The sequence below is a fragment of the Panthera onca genome, chromosome Y (assembly GCF_046562875.1).
Source record: "Panthera onca isolate mPanOnc1 chromosome Y, mPanOnc1 haplotype 2, whole genome shotgun sequence".
In the NCBI taxonomy this organism is placed as follows: Eukaryota; Metazoa; Chordata; class Mammalia; order Carnivora; family Felidae; genus Panthera; species Panthera onca.
The window spans coordinates 23,317,890-23,335,524 of NC_138358.1; the positions used below are offsets into that span (position 1 = coordinate 23,317,890).

General features: G+C 36.5%; 1 protein-coding gene across 6 annotated transcripts in view; it reads left to right on the top strand.

Annotated features, from left to right (window-relative positions):
* Nucleotides 1–17,635, top strand: part of LOC145714981 (lysine-specific demethylase 6A-like) — a 192,661-nt gene that overhangs the window by 90,988 nt on the left and 84,038 nt on the right. The window lies entirely within an intron of this gene.

The window sequence follows — 17,635 nt, forward strand, 5'->3', positions numbered from 1 at the left end:
AATGTTGGAATTTATATGACCACTATAAAAAAAGAACTAATTTAGGATATAAATTAAAAGGTTTAAAAAAAAAGGTTGAATTTCAGGGTACAAAGTAGACTTGATGCTAAGATTTGCAAGATGAATTTTTGGTTCTTTAAATTTTATTTTATTGGTTTGTTTTTATTTTGTCTTTAAAAAGTGTTTGAAGTGTGTGATTCAGAAACAGTGAAGGCTTTTATTATATTTGAGCATGTAAAGCACTGGCCATAAAGATGAAGAGCAGTTATTGATGAAGTGCCAGTAATCTAATCATTGGCTAGTCTTGAATTCATATGTGACTGATGAGAAGTCTGCTCACTTATAGTAGCACGACACATGGCATAGGCAAAATTTTGTAATACATTCTTCTCTGTTAAAACTTATGGACTGCTTGTTGGTGAGTGTAAATATTACTGTGAAAAAATAATACATTGTTAAATATTTTAATTCTAATGGAAATATGATTTATCAAAACCTTTCATTTTTCAGTTTCTGTGTTCTGTCATTTTATGTCTTCTGAGGTTATTAATGGGACTGGAGTTTCTTTGTATGACAAAAGTATTGCTCTGTGAAAGAATTCAAGTTTCTGGGGAAAAGCACTAGGTTTTGTCAATTTATGACCATTTTGAATGTTTGCTTTTTTCCTGACATAGATCTATTGTGGAATATCTTGCCTACAAAAGAATGTGTGTGTGACTTTATAGTAGGACTTGCTCTGAACTCATTAGCATGGAAATGGTAAATAAATGTTATTTAAAAACTGTGTGTGATAGGGGGTTCTCTAAACCACCCTTAATTGTCAGTGATTTGCTGAAGGTCACTGAACTTAGAAAGCAGTTTTATTTATGGTCATAGTTTATTACAGTGAAAGAGCACAGATTAAAATTGTCAAAGGAAAAAGCACAGGAGGTAGAGTCCAGGAGAGACAAGAGCCCTGTTTATACTCTCTCATTGCAGTCATATGAATAGCACTTAATTCATTTCAATGATGTGTGATCACACACACATAGTATTGTCAACCAGGGATGTTCACCCAAGCCTTTCCAGGGTTTTTTCCCCTGTCCATGGAATGTGTATAATATTGGGGGTTGATATTGGTGAGACGGAGAGCATACCTAGCCAACCTTAGTTACCTAGTCATCAGTAGCCCCTTTGATATCAGACTGATACACTGTAGCCTCAGGCCCCCAGCACAAATAATGTAAGCATAAACTATATAGATGACTCAAAGTTCTGGGTATAGAAAGGCACACTTGTAAGGCAGAATATTCCAACGATGTAGAGATCATCCTCAGGAGTTGGTCAAGGGCCAGACATTTCTTTAAATGTGCAGGGTTTGGACAACTGAGACCTGCTGAGTTAATCTCTTCCTGTGCTGTGTATTCATGCACTGCCTTAAACAAAGTATTGAATGTAATTGTCCCTGAATTTTATGGGTTTATAAAAGAATGATACTTACTGCACAAGTATTCAGTCAAGCACATTAAAACCATTGCAGATAGAGTAAAGAATTTAGATTACATAGAGGCCACAGAAAGAAGTGTAGCTAAGGAGTAAGTCCAAGGTTAAATGCAGCTTGTGTAGAGAATGGAATCAGATTTATCAGTTTACTGTTTAGCATATCATTTATCAAACTGTATACTGTGGGACTTTAGTGGAACTGAAATGTAAAGTAAGTATAGCTATGACACCTTGCAGATTTTAACCCTTCCTGACATCCACAATATATATTAACCCATCAGAGATGCTAATAAGTCTTATATCAGGAAGTAAATTAAATCTGGTATAATTTTCTTGGAACATATGTTATCCTACTGCAGGTTTTTTGTTGAGTTTTGTTTTTAGTTTTTTTTTTTTTGTTTTTGTTTGATGGGTATTCTGTGGAAACACTGAAGGGCAAAAGAAAAACAGCAAAACATTTTTTCTCTTAAATATGGAATGTGTATATACAATTAGTGGAGAAAAGATTAACTGAATAATTATACAGTGGTTAGTATTAGTAAAGTCTGTGGATGCTAAGCTGCAGGTACTGATTTGGAAGTGTTTACAATATCCTTTATTTAGGCAGAACAGAATTAAATATTCACTAGCTAAGTGAAAGTGATTTACTTAACTGATACATAAGAAAAACAGTCTTCTATATATTTGTACTCCTTAGGCTTAGGTAGAAAGTTCCAAACCTTCAGATGATTTTGATTTTAATAAAAATATCTTACATACATACATGTAGCTTTTTCTGTGCACTGCTTTCTTTTACTTCTGACAGCTTTGTGAGGCTAATCTCGTTTGTATGGAAAGGATAGGGTCTCCTGGGTAGCTTAGTTGGTTAGACATCAGACTTCTGCTCAGGTCATGATGTCCACCTTTCTTGAGTTCAAGCCCTGCATTGGGCTCTGTACTGGCAGCTCAGAGCCTGGAGCCTGCTTGGGATTTTGTTTCTCCTTCTCTCTCTGCCCTTTCCTCTTCTCTCTCTTTCTCAAAAAAATAAACAATAAAAAAAATAAATAAATAAAATAGGATATTGGGATGTTTTTGACACTTATCTTTCTGTTAGTTTTTAGGTCATTTGATTTTTATTTGATCCCAGCATTTGCTTTTTAAGTTCTCTGTTAATAGAAATATGCCTGTCTGTTTGAAAGAGAGAGAGAGAAAGAGAGAGAGAGAGCGCGAGCACAACCAGGGGTGGGGAAGAGAGAGCAGGGAGGCAGAATCCCAAGCAGGCTCCATGCTGTCAGTGCAGAGTCCGACATGAGGCTTGAACTCATGAACTACAAGATCATGACTTGAGCTAAAACCAAGGGTCAGATGCTTAACCACTGAGTCACCCAGGTGCTGCAGGATGAGAAATTATCATATATTGTGATATAATTACTTAGCATTTAAAATGAATGAAACTAGGGGCCATCTGGGTGGCTCAGTCAGTTGAGCATCTGATTTCAGCTCAGGTCATGATCTCAAAATTTGTGGGTTTGAGCCCCATGCCAGGCTCTGTATTGACAGCTCAGAGCCTGGACCCTGCTTCAGATTCTGTGTCTCCCTCTCTCTCTGCCCCTCCCCTGCTTGTGCTCTGTCTCTGTCTCTCAAAAATAAAAATGTTTAAAAAAATTACATGAATGAAACTATGACTCATTCCTAGGTTGGACTGTAGTAATTAGTCTTGCCAGGTATAAAAACCTCTGTACTATACCATGGTATTTCCTGGTGCAGTGTATTAGTGTAGACACTTAAATCTTAACTCAGGTTGGTTCAGATAACAGTAAAAATGCAATAGCTCTTGTCCTAGGAATTCCAGGCTTCAAGATTAATTGATTTAGTTGTTTTAGATATGTCATGAAGATTCATATTTTTTCTTATCTGTTGCTTTTTCCATCTTTCGTATAGCATAGTTACCATATGTGAAAGAAGTACCTTCCTTCTCATTCTGTTTATATTCATTAGTTTGTGACTTACTGTAATCCAGACCCACAGTAGGTGCTTGGCAAAGGTATCATCATCATTCTCATCTTCCTATGATGTGGCAGAATAGAATGTAGCTTCTTCTTAGTATCTTGAAGACTTAGAAATATTGAAATAACTTTTTACTTATTTACTTTTAAATGTTTGTTTATTTTTGAGAGAGAGAGATAGAGCATGAGCAAGGGAGGGGCATAGAGAGAATAGAGGGGGGTGGGGGGTGGAGAGAGAATCGTAAGCAGACTCTGTACTGTCAGTGCAGAGCCAATGCAGGGCTTTATCTCAGCAAACATGAGACCATGACCTCAGCCAAAATCAAAAGTCAGACGCTTAACCAAGTAAGGCACCCAGTTGCCCCTTGAAATAACTTTTTAAAAATCTGCAAGGGACTTGCCCTTGTTTCTCACTTGTCAGATGTAGGTTGGGTGATTTTCTGTCGGAAGGGATGGAATTACTGGTAGATCCATTATTGAGGAAGATCTGATTGTCCAAGAGGTAATGTAGAATGGGTGTTGCTCTTAGAGAACAAAGCCAAGTTTAAGTCACATACATTTCAGGTCTTTCTGAACCTACCTTGTTTTTTCCCCTTAACTCCATGAGAGACATGGTATATTTTGCATGTTCTAGTTACTAAGTTGTTTAAAAAGTTACTTCATGTTTATTTATTTTTGAGGCGGGGGAGGGTGAGAGAGAGAGGGAGACACAGAATCCAAAGCAGGCTCCGGGCTCTAACTGTCAGCACAGAGCCCAACATGGGGCTTGAACCTATAAACCTTGAGATCATGACCAGAGCCAAAGTCAGATGCTCAACCAACTGAGCCAGCCAGGTGCTCCTTTTTCCTAAGTTATAAAAGATTCCTATACTTTTTTTCTGCACATCCATACATTATCAGCCCTTCTTTTTTCATTTCTCTTCCTGAAAATAGCCAGATGTGTCTCTGAAGCGGAGTGATTCCACTTTTAGTGTAGTGTAAAGAGCCATTGAGGGAGTAAGTTTCATTTTAAAACTTGACACTGCCTCAAAATATCTTCATCTTGCTAAGGTGATTTAAGGTGTTAAGATTTATTTATTTTGACAGAGGGAGTGCAAGTGTGGGGAGGGGCAGAAAAGGGAGAGAGAGAATCCTAAGCAGTCTCCATGCTGTCAGCACAGAGCCTGAAGCAGGGCTCATGGTCAAACCCACCAACCATAAGATACCTTCTAATTGGGAGATACTATGTGTAGCCATTCTGAATTCCAGTTCCATTTTCCATTCATAGAATTTCATCTATCCTCAAAAAAGTGATATTTACACTATTTTCAGTTATATGGTCTTATTATTACATTAAATGACAAACAGAATTTTAATGTGCTCAGTGAGTGTTAGAAATGGCAGTTCTCTGCTAGGAATTTACCCAAGGGATACAGGAGTATTGATGCATAGGGGCACTTGTAGCCCAATGTTTATAGCAGCACTCTCAACAATAGCCAAATTATGGAAAGAGCCTAAATGTCCATCAACTGATGAATGGACAAATTGTGGTTTATATACACAATGGAGTACTACGTGGCAATGAGAAAGAATGAAATATGGCCCTTTGTAGCAACATGGATGGAACTGGAGAGTTTTATGCAAAGTGCAATAAGCCATACAGAGAAAGACAGATACCATATGTGTTCACTCTTATGTGGATCCTGAGAAACTTAACAGGAACCCATGGGGGAGGGGAAGGGGGGGAAAAAAAAAAGAGGTTAGAGTGGGAGAGAGCCAAAACATAAGAGACTGTTAAAAACTGAGAACAAACTGAGGGTTGATGGGGGGTGGGAGGGAGAGGAGGGTGGGTGATGGGTATTGAGGAGGGCACCTTTTGGGATGAGCACTGGGTGTTGTATGGAAACCAATTTGACAATAAACTTCATATATTGAAGAAAAAAAAAAACGTACTCCATTTGTGGGCTAAACCTGTATATGAACTATTCTACTCCAGAATAATAACATCACTTCAGATTTTGTTGTTTTCACTTTTCCTTTCTTATATAGTTTCCTGGGTACATTTTGTTGTTTCCTTACTTGGGTGATAGTAAGATTTTACTTCATTACTTCTTAATTTAAGTGATACTGATGTACTCTATAACAATATGTTTAAAGCATAATCATTGCTTCAATAAAAGACATTTTGACAAATACATTTTTATAATACTAGTAACTTCTATTTACTATTAAACTGTTAAAATGGATTCTTTGAAATGAGTACAGTATAAGAATATTGGTACAGGATTCATGTTTTTCAGAAACCATCTTAATTTCATGGAATTATATAGGGTTCTCCCCTGATACTTTGCTTATGTGTATAATGCTAATTTCCTTAAATATATACTAATAGCAGAGCTGTTGGATTTTTATAGGATTGTATGTTTGTGTGTATTTGTGTATGTACTTTGGGATCTTTTCCTGGCATACTTATAAACGTATTGTCTCCTTATAATTTGCTAGTTGAAAATAAGAAGTACTGACTTAAGAGGCAAATATAAAAGGAGTAATAAACATGAGCATTAACACATCATTTAGCATTACTAGTTGCAGCCAAGACAGAAGAGTGTATTCATGGGTTTTATTTTACTGTTTTATCTAGTATACCAGTACTTTCACAGTATATCTTTTAGTAATTCATTTTGCATTGTTCACTGGGCATATCATATGCCAGGAGTTTTAGAGCATTATTCTGGGATAATTTAAGATAGGGGTTGGTAAATTACTTTTTATTCTACAATGGTTTTACAGCTGCACTTGTTAGTTTACAAATTATTTGTGGGTGCTTTTGGGTTACAGTGTCAGAGGTATGTCAAAGACTGCATATCCTACAAAATAGAAAATATTTACTCTCTGGGCCTTTACTGTGTTATTGTTGAGAAAAGCCAAGTTCTGTTTCTTTGAATGACTGTTTATCTTATCTTCATTGACAAGATACTTTGGCCCACTATGGACAACATACTACATACATATATCAATTACAGATTACATAAGAGGTGGAAAGAACATTGAATATAAGAAAACTTATTCTCTCTTTTTTTTTTTGACTTACACTGATTAGATGGCTTCCAGTACTAGTTTTTTTCATGCTTCAGTTAGTGGTCTGTCTCTCCTTCCTTGTGTTACAACATAAAATAGACATAAATTCCTAGAAAAAAAATAAAATGAAAAATTTAAATTTACAGAGTATAAGCCCAACTTTTGAAAACGTGTTTCAATGTTGTATTTACTTTTAAGAGACAGAGAGACAGTGTGAGAAGGGAAGGGGCAGAGAGAGAGACACAGAATCCGAAGCAGGCTTCAGGGACCAAGCTGTCAGCACAGAGCCGCTTGTGGGGCCCAAACTCACGAACCCCGAGATAATGACAGGGCTGAAGTCAGATACTTAACGGACTGAGGCACCCAGGTTCTCCAAGCCCAATTTTTTGCAAAAGATTTTATTATTATTATTTTTTAAAGTTTGTTTATTTATGTATTTTGAGAGGGACAGAGACTGTACAAGTGGGAGAAAGGCACAGGGAGAGAGAGAATCTGGAGTAGGCTGGCACCAGCCCACAGACCCTGATAGGAGGATTAAAGCCACGAAGCTGCAAGATCATTACCTGAACCCAAACCAAGAGTCAGATGCTCAGCTGACTGAGCCATTTAGGTGCCCCACTATAAGCCCAACTTCTTAAATTCAGTGGCAGAGTTACATTTTAATACATATAATGGAAAAGATTGAACATTGAAAATTAAAAATAAAATTTGTAGGTTCATACTGAGGCAACTAATATATACCCCTCTTTTTACCCACATAACTTTTGTTTAGCAGTTATAATTCACAGTACTACTTACAGTATATAATGTTTAGTCAAACATTTTATAGTAGAAACTAGTCTTGACAAAGTGGTGGATTGAAATGAAGATATTGTAAAGCATTCAACTTTTATAAAGCAAATGATGTTGGTTTTTTTCCAGATGCTTTCTTAGTAGCAGTTTCCAATTATTATTGTAAATAATAAACAAACTATTATTGCTTACTCTGTAAAGCTATAATTAAATTATCTTTTTTTTTTTTTTAACGTTTATTTATTATTGAGAGACAGAGAGAGACAGAGGGTGAGCATGGGAGGGGCAGACACTGAATCCGAAACAGGCTTCAGGCTGTGAGCTGTTAGTACAGAGCCCAATGCAAGGCTTGAACCCACCAACCTGCAGATCACAACCTGAGCTGAAGTCAGATGCTTAACTGACTGAGCCACCCAGGTGCTCCAGTTTTTTTTTAATGTTTATTTACTTTTCAGAGAGATAGGTAGAATGTGAGTGGGAAGAGCAGAGAGAGAGGGAGACAGAATCTGAAGCAGGCTCCAGGCTCTGAGCTGTCAGCACATAGCCCAATGGGGGCTCAAACTCTCCATCCACCCTGTAATTAAATTATCTTTCAGTGAAGAAATGATCATAAATTCCTTATGAATATTTTTTGATGGTAATAGAATTTAAAATTGATGAGGTTTGTTGAAAATATTTTACAGATATAAAATATGCTCGTCAGTTTCATTATTAAATTTTGAAAGCTGTCATAACAATAAAAAAATTTTTTTTAATGTTTTTTTTCTGAGAGAGAGAGAAGAACAAAGCATAAGTGGGGTGGAGCAGAGAGAGGGAGACACAGAATCAAAAGCAGCTCCAGGCTCTGAGCTGTCAGAATGGAGCCTGATGTGGGACTTGAACTCCCAAACTACCAGATCACAACTTTAGTTGAATAAAGTCAGATACTTAACTGACTCAGTCCCCCAGGCGCCCCAAGTTCTACTTTTTAAGGCAACTTTAAATACAAATTACAGCATGGTTTACTACTTTTGCTGTGCTATATGCTGTATGTCAGGACTTAGTTACTTTACCTACTGGAAGTTAGTACCTTTTGACCAACTTCACTCATTTTACTTACCCCCCACCCCCTTCACCTCTGGCAATCACCAATTTGTTCTCTGTAGCTAGGAGATGTTTGTGTTTGACTTATTTTTGTTAATTTTTAAAATTAAGTTGTATTTTAATTCCAATATAGTTAACATACAGTGTTTTGTTAGTTTCAGGTATACAGTATAGTGATACAACAATTCTACACATTACCCAGTGTTTATCACAACAAGTAAAATCCTTAATCCTCTCACCTCTTCACCCATCTGCTATCCCCCTAACTGTGTTTGTTCTCTAGAGTTAGGAGTTTGTTTCTTGGTTTGTCTGTCTCTTTTCTATCAGTCCCCCCTTCCCTCGTTTTTTTGTTTGTTTTTTCCTTAAATTCCACATACGAGCAAAATCATTTGGTATTTGTGTCCTCTGACTTCATTTCACGTGGCGTAGTACACTTTGGCTCCATGCATTAAAAAAAAAATCTTTTTTTAATGTTTATTTTTGAGACACACGCACGCGCGCGCGCGCTTCATGAGTTGGGGAAGGGCAGAGAACGAGGGAGACACAGAATCCAAAGCAGGCTCCAGGCTCCAAGTTGTCAGCACAGAGCCCAGTGCGGGACCAGAAACCATGAACCTTGAATTCATGACCCAAGTCAAAGTCAAAGGCTCAACCGACTAAGCCACCAGGCACCCCAAGATTCCCTTCTTTTTTATGGCTGGTGTATTCCATTGAGATCTCTTTATCTCTGTCCGTCCGTCTGTCCGTCCGTCCACACACCCCCACCCACCCACCCACCCACCCACCTATCTATCTATCTATCTATCTATCTATCTAATCTAATCTAATCTAATGTCTTATCTATCTGTCTGTCTACCACTTCTTTATCCATTCCTCAGTCGATGGATATTTGGGCTGCTTCCATAATTTGGCTGTTATAAATAATGCTGCTATAAACATAGGGGCACATACTCCTTTGAATTAGTGTTCTGAATTCTTTTTTTTAATGTTTATTTATTTCTGAGAGTGAGAGCAAACATGAGCAGGGGAGAGGGTGAGAAAGTGAGACAGAAACTCGCAGGCAGCTATGTGCGACAGTGGCAAGCTTGAATTCATAAACTCATAAACCATGAGATCATGACTTGAGCTGGAATCAAGAGTTGGATGTTTAAATGACTGAGCCACTCAGGTGCCCTAGTGTTTTGTATTCTTTGGGTGAATACCCAGTATACTGATTGATTGCTGGATCATAGAGTAGATGTACTTTTAACTTTCTTAGGATCCTCCATACTGTTTTCTGTGGTAATGGAACCAGTTTGTATTCCTACCAACAGTGCATGAGGATTACTCTTCACCACATCCTCACCAATACTTATTGTTTCCTGTTGTTGATTTTAGCCATTCCAACAGGGGTGAGGTGGTATCTCATTGTAATTTTGATTTGTATTTTACCTGTAATGAGTGATGTTGAGCATGATGTGTCTGTTTGCTAATCTGGGTGTTGTCTTTGGAGAAATGTCGGTTCATGTCTTTTGTCCATTTTTTCATTGGATCATTTTTGGGAGTGTTGAGTTGTATACAAGTTCTTTCTAGAATTTGGAGCATAACCATTTGTCTGATATGTCATTTGCAAATATCTTTTCCCATTCAGTAGGTTGCCTTTTAGTTTGGTGGATCGTTTCTTTTGCTGTGCAAAAGCCTTCTGATTTTGATGTAGTCCCAATAGTTTAATTTTGCTTTTATTTCTCTTGCTGGAGACATACCAAGAAAAATGTTGCTATGGTCAGTGTCTAAGAGGTTATTGCCACTTCCTGTGGTCTCTTCTAGGATTTTTATGGTTTGATATCTCACATATAAGTCTTTAATTCATTTTGAGTTTATAGTGTGTGGGATAAGAAAGTGGTGAAAGTTCCCAGCACCCACTTATTAAAGAGAAAGACTTTTTCCAGTTGGTTTTTAATTTTTGAATTCTCACCGTAAAAAATATTTGTTTGTTTGTTTATTTACTTCTTTGCACACAAGCAGAGGAGAGGCAGAGAGAGAGGGAGAGATAGAATCCCAGGCAGGCTCTGCACCACGACCGTGCAGAGCGTGATGCAGGGGTGGAACCCATGAAACACGGGATCATAATCCAAGCCGAAACCAGAGTCGGCTGCCCAACCGACTGAACCACCCAGGCACCTCTTGAAATTTTCATATTCTACATATGTGTGAGATCATACAGTATTTCCTTTCTATGTTGTATTTCACAAAATACTACCAAGAGTGTAGGAGGGTTCTATTTTCTCCACATCTTTCTCAATACTTGTTATTTCTTGTTATTTTTGATACTAACCATTGTGACTGGTGTCAGGTGGTATCTCATTATAGTTTTGTTTTGCAATGGTGAGTGAAGTTGCACATCTTTTCATTCACCTGAATAAAGGTATAGGTCTTCCTTAAAAAGCTGTCACTTCAGATCCTCTGCCCATTTTTAAAAAATTAATTTTAGTTTTATTTTTTAAAATTTGCATCCTAATTAGTTAGCATACAGTGCAACAATGATTTCAGGGGTAGATTCCTTAATGCCCCTTACTCATTTAGCCTATACCCGCTCCCACAACCCCTCCAGTAACCCTCTGTTCTGCATATTTAAGACTCTGTTTTTGTCCCCCTCCCTGTTTTTATATTATTTTTGCTTCCCTTCCCTTCTGTTCATCTGTTCTGTGTCTTAAAGACCTCATATGAGTGAAGTCATATGATATTTGTTTTTTCTGGCTAATTTCGCTTAGCGGAATACCCTCTGGTTCCATCCACGTAGTTGCAAATGGCAAGATGTTATTCTTTTTGATTGCCAAGGAATACTCCATTGTCTATATATACACCACATCTTCTTTATCCATTCATCCATCGATGGACATTTGGGCTCTTTCCATACTTTGGCTATTGTGGGTAGTGCTACTATAAACATTGGGGTGCATGTGCCCCTTCGAAACAGCATACCTGTATCCCTTGGATAAATACCTAGTGGTGCAATTCCTGGGTCGTAAGATAGTTCTATTTTTAGTTTTTTGAGGAACCTCCGTTCTGTTTTCCAGAGTGGTTGCTCTAGTTTGCATTCCCACCAACAATGCAAAAGAGATCCTCTTTCTCTGCATCATTGCCATAATCTGTTGTTGCATGAGTTGTTCATATTAGCCATTCTGACAGGTGTGAGGTCATATCCATTGTGGTTTTGATTTGTATTTCCCTGATGATGAGAGATGTTGAGCATTTTTTCATGTGTCGGTTGGCCATCTGGATGTCTTCTTTGGTGAAGTGTCTATTCATGTCTTTTGCCCATTTCTTCACTGGATTATTTGCTTTTTGGGTGTTGAGTTTGATAAGTTCTTTATAGATTTTGGATACTAACCCTGTATCTGATATGTCATTTGCACATAATCGTCTCCCATTCTGTCACCTTTTAGTTTTGCTGATTGTTTCCTTCGCTGGACAGAAGCTTTTTATTTTGATGAGGTCCCAATAGTTCATTTTTGCTTTTGTTTACCTTGGCTCTGAAGACGTAATTGAGTAAGAAGTTGTTGTGGGCAGGATCAAAGAGGTTTTTGCCTGCTTTCTCCTCTAGGATTTTTATGGCTTCCTGTGTTATGTTTCGGTCTTTCATCAATTTTGAGTTTATTTTTGTGTATGGTGTAAGAAAGTGGTCCAGGTTCATTCTTCTGCATGTCGCTGTTCAGTTTTCCCAGCACCACTTGCTGAAGAGACTGTCTTTATTCCATTGGATGTTCTTTCCTGCTTTGTCAAAGATTAGTTGACCATATATTTGTGAAAGATTAGTTGGCCATTTCTGAGTTCTTTATTCTGTTCCATTGATCTGAGTGTCTGTTTTTGTGCTACCTCTCCCCATTTTTAATCAGACTATTTATGGGGGTTTTTCCTCTCCACTCCTCCCCCTCCCCCTCCCCTCCTTCCTCCCCCTCCCTTCTCCCCCCCCTCCCCCCTCCCTCTCCCTCTCCCTTTCCCTTTTGAGTTTAATGAGTTCGTTTGTATTTTGGAAGTTAACCTCTTGTCAGATAGTGATCTGTAGACATTTTCTTTTTAGTATATTGCCATTTAATTTTGCTGATGGTTTCCTGCGCTGTGCAGAAGCTTTTTAGTTTGATATAGTCCTACTTGTTGTGGCTTTGTTGCCTTTGCTTATTGTGTAAAGGTTTGCAAGGTTTATGTTGTTTGAAAGTGTTTATTATTTTATGTTTTCTTGGGTTTGGCACACTAAAGCAGTAATTTTTCTGCTGCTTTCAAGATTTTTCCTTCTGCAAAACCAGTTTCATCATAGGATATGGAATACTCACAGATTAAATGTAGCATGACTTAGGTTATACACATCTCTTTAATTTGGGGGTTTTACTGTGATAATAGTACTGAAGTACTGTCATCTTGAAAATTATTTCTTTTAAGATGAGTTGTTTGATGAGTCATTTAGGAAAGATCTATTTTATCACATTACATTGTAATTCATGATAAGACTTCTGAATGATGTGTGAGTGTAAGACTTCTGAATGATGTGTGAGTGTTACGCTGGTCTTTCTCTGTAGAAGAAACAATTTATTAAATAAGCCTTGCTCTGGTATCACATTAAGGACACACAGTCAGCTTTGCATAATTGGAAAATAAAAGCAACTTAAACTGTACAGCTGTTGGATATTTCTTGAGTAAACTACCCCCCTCCCTTTGCCCCCATTTTGGTTATTATCATTTACTTTTTATTTTCTGATTATAGTAAATGTACATGTAAGAAAGAGTACAGTGTGTTCATATATGCCATCAGAGTTTCCTTCAGGGTGACATCTTGCTTGACTATAGTATGCGGTATATCACAACCAAAATAGGATATTGATAAAATATCTCGAGTATCTGCATAGTTTTATGCATTATTGATTCTCAGAGTTTGTTCATTGAACAAAGTTTTTGTTACTTAAGGGCCATATTCATGTTAATAATTTATCCCATTTTAAGCCTTTAAATGTATGAAATGCAGTACCTTATAGGCTAGCCTAATTTTTTTCAAGTATTGTCTTGAATTATTTAAGTATTCCTTTTTATTGTGATAAATTATACATAATATTGATTATTTTAGAAATTTAAGTGTGTAGCATTTATATTTATGATGTTATATATATAACTCTTATCTGTGTGTTATCCAAGGTTTTCAGCATACCGTAGAAAATTCTGCACCCATTAAACTATGTCTGCTCATTACTTTTTCCCCCAGATGCTGGTTTCTCCTCCTCCTCCTCTTTTTTGTAATTTAAATTTTATTAACTTTTATTTATTATTATTTTGTAAATTTAAATCCAAGTTAGTTAACATAGAGTGTGATAATGATTTCAGGAAATGAATTCAGTGATTCATCACTTACATTTAACACCTAGTGCTTATCTAACCAACAAGTGTCCTCCTTAATGTCCCTTGCTCATTTAGTTCATCTGCCCACCCAGCACCCCTCCAGTAACCCTCAATTTGTTGTCTGTATTTAAGGACCTTTTATGGTTTATCTCCCTCTCTGTTTTACATTATTTTTGCTTCCCTTCCCTTGTGTTCATCTGTTTTGTGTCTTAAATTCCACGTATGAGTGAAATCATGTGATACTTCTCTTTCTCTGACTGACTTATTTCGCTTACCAAAATACCCTCCAGTTCCATTCACGTTGTTGCAAATGGCAAGATTTCAGTTTTTTTTTTTTAATTGCTGAGTAATATTCCTTTGTGTATATATACACACACCACATGTTCTTCATCTGTTAATCAGTTGGTAGACATTTGGGATATTTGCATACTTTGGCTATTGTTGGTAGCACTGCTATAAACACTGGGGTGCATGTGCCCCTTTGGAACAGTACAGCTGTATCCTTTGGATAAATACCTAATAGTGCAATTTCTGGGCCATAGGGCAGTTCTATTTATTATTTTTTGAGGAACCTCCATACAGTTTTCCAGAGGGACTGCACCATTTTGCATTCCCACCAACTGCAAAAAGGATTCTTGTTTCTCTGCATCTTTGCCAACATGTATTGTTGCCTGAGTTGTTCATTGTAACCATTCTGACGGGTTTGAGGTAATACCTCATTGTGGTTTTGATTTCTGTTTCCTTGGTAATGAGTGACGTTAAGCATCTTTTCATGTGTCTGTTAGCCATCTTGATGTCTTCTTTGGAAAAGTGCTTGTTCATATCTTTTGCCCATTTCTGCATTGTATTATATTTTGTGTGTGTTGAGTTTGGGAAGTTCTTTATAGATAGATTTTGGGTATTAACCCTTTATCTGATATGTTATTTGCAAGTGTCTTCTCCCATTCTCTTGTTGCCTTTCAATTTGGTTGGTTGTTCCTTTGCTGTGCAGAAGCTTTTTATTTTGATGAGGTTCCAGTAGTTCATTTTTGCTTTTGTTTCCCTTGCCTCTGGAGACATGTGGAGTAAGAAGTTACCATGGCTGAGGTCAGAGTAGTTGCTTCCTGTTTATTCCTGTAGGATTTTGATGGTTTCCTGCCCCCTGCCTCCCACCCCCCAAATTGGGTCCTCGAACCATTTTGAATTTATTTTTGTGAATGTGGTCTACTTTCATTCTTCCACATGATCCTGTCCATTTCTCTTAGCATCTTTTGCTTAAGAGACTGTCTTTTTGGGGCACCTGGGTGGCTCAGTTGGTTAAGTGTCCGACTTCGACTCAGGTCATGATTGCATAGTTCGTGAGTTTGAGCTCTGCATAGGAGTCTGTGCTGACAGGCCTGGAGCCTGCTAAGGATTCTCTCTCTTTCTCTTTCTCTCTCTCTGCCCCTCTCCTGCTTGTACCTTGTTTCTCTCTCCCTTCCTCCCTCCCTTCTTCCCTCTCTCTCCCCTCTCATAAATAAACGTTTAAAAAAGGTTTTGTGTTTTTTTTTAAAGGAAAGATTTAAAGAACCCTTTTTCTCCCTGGTACTCTTTATGTTTTGTCAAAGATTAGTTGGCCATATATTTGTGGGTCCTTTTTGGGTTCTCTCTTCTATTCCGTTGATCTGTGTGTCTGTTTTTGTGCCAGTGTCATACTGTCTTGATCATTATAGCTTTAGTAATACAGGTGAAGGTGTGGGATTGTGATGCCTCCAGCTTTGATTTTCTTTTTCAACATTGCTTTGGCTTTTTGTGGTGTTTTGTAGTTCCATACAAATTTTAGGATTGTCTTAGCTCTGAAGAATGCTGGTGTTATTTTGATAAGGATAACTGATTTTGCACATCTGTAATGACTAATGTCAAGCATCTTTTCTTGTGTTTATTGACCATTTGTTTATCTTTATAGTAATGTCTACTCAAATTTTTGGCTTATTTTTAAATTGGGTCCTTTGTTTTCTTGTTGAGTAGTTTTTGGGTTTTTTAAAATAAAATATGGATATTAATCACTTATCAGATCTATGATTTGCAGATAGTGTCTCCCTTTCTGTGGGTTTTCTTTTCACTGTCTTTTCAAGCATAGAAGTTCTTTAATTTTCAAGAAGGCCAATTTATTTTTTTCTATTGTTGTCTATGCTTTTGATGTGATAGTTGAGAAATTACCATATCCACTGTTTTTCTATATATCTTCTAACATTTTTATAGTTGTTAAATTAACATCTCTAATGTATTTCATGTTAATTTTTGTGTATGGTAGAAGATAGGGTTCAACTTCTTTTTTCTTTATGTAGATAGCCCATTTACCAAGCGCTATTTGTGGAAAGGTTTGTCTACATACCGTTTAGAAGCCTAATAGGCCTATAATACCATAGTGTTTCTATCATTGATGCTATGTATTATTTGGTTACACTATCAGATAGCAAATATTGTTTTTATGCATAAATGGGGCTGGTTGAAGAATTCCAATGATTCCACATTGATTCTACATAGAAGTGTAGTTCTTAAAACTTGCTAAATATTTTTTCACACAGAAGATAATAGTTTGAACTGCATGTACAGCTTGGCATTTGAAACTTGAAGTAATCAGTATGTCTCATAATTTTAGATACATGCATTTTAAGTATGAATGGCATTTTTATAGTTGATTTTTAAAAATAACTTGTCCTTAGGTTATTTAATGGCTGATTATTTTAATTGATTATTTAGCTGTTTATTTTAATGTTGAAAAATTAATGAACGTTGTGAAAAATGAATGTACGTTTGTGGTAATAGTTGCTAGGATGGTCAAAATGGGGTCTGTTTTTCTTTTAACTTCAAAAAATTCAAGTGTTTTACTATTTTCTATTAAGTAGTTTGTATATGTGATGTTTATAGCAATAAGTATTAAGTGTCTTATATTACTTAGTGTTTTAGTAATAATTAATTTTGTCATGTTTAATGTTACCTGTGTATTTAGTATTTGCATATAGATGAATGATTTGTATATGATATCTAATACTATTATATACCATATATCATTTATACATTATTGTGTTATAGAGTGTTAGCTAATATTAGTAAACTAATGTTTTAATAAGATTATTTTATAGATCTAATAACAGTATATATTAGATCTGTACCTAGCCCAACTTACAAATGTGTCTACAATAGAGTTACAATTGTATTTACATTATGTGTTACCCTTACTTGATATAATGAGAAATAGAGCTGTATGTCATGTTACATTTTTAGTGTATAATGAATGATTATACATATTTACACACAATTTACATGTTGTTTAAAAGGTTAGTAATATAATTCACAGGTTAATTTCAACATGGGTTGTTCAATGTATGTTGTGTTACTCTTATAATTTGTTGAAATACAGATATAAAGGCAGATGTATTTTGTTTTTCAAGATAATTCTCAGAATTTTCTGGTTTCTAAATTTTGTTTCATTTTTATGTTTTTTTAATTAGTTTTTTTCTTTTTAAGAGAGAGGGTAGGTGGGGCAGAAAGAGAATCTCAAGCTGGCTTCACACTCAGAGCAGAGCTCGACGTACAGGGCATGGTTTTATTACCATGAGAGTGTGACATGAGCTGAAATCAAGAGTTGAATACTTAACTGACTGAGCCACGCAGGTGCCCTCAAGTTTTGTTTTGAAGTAATATTTTAAAATCTTTTATGTTGTTAATAGTTTTCAGATTTTTATATAATGAATTGAAAAACATGTTTTATATGTAGGAACACCTAGGTGGCTCAGAAGGTTAAACGTCTGAATTCTGCTCAGGTCATGATCTCACAGCTCTTGAGTTTGAGCTCCACAGAGGGCTTGCTGCTGTAACTGCATAGAGCCCACTTCAGATTCCTTAGTCTC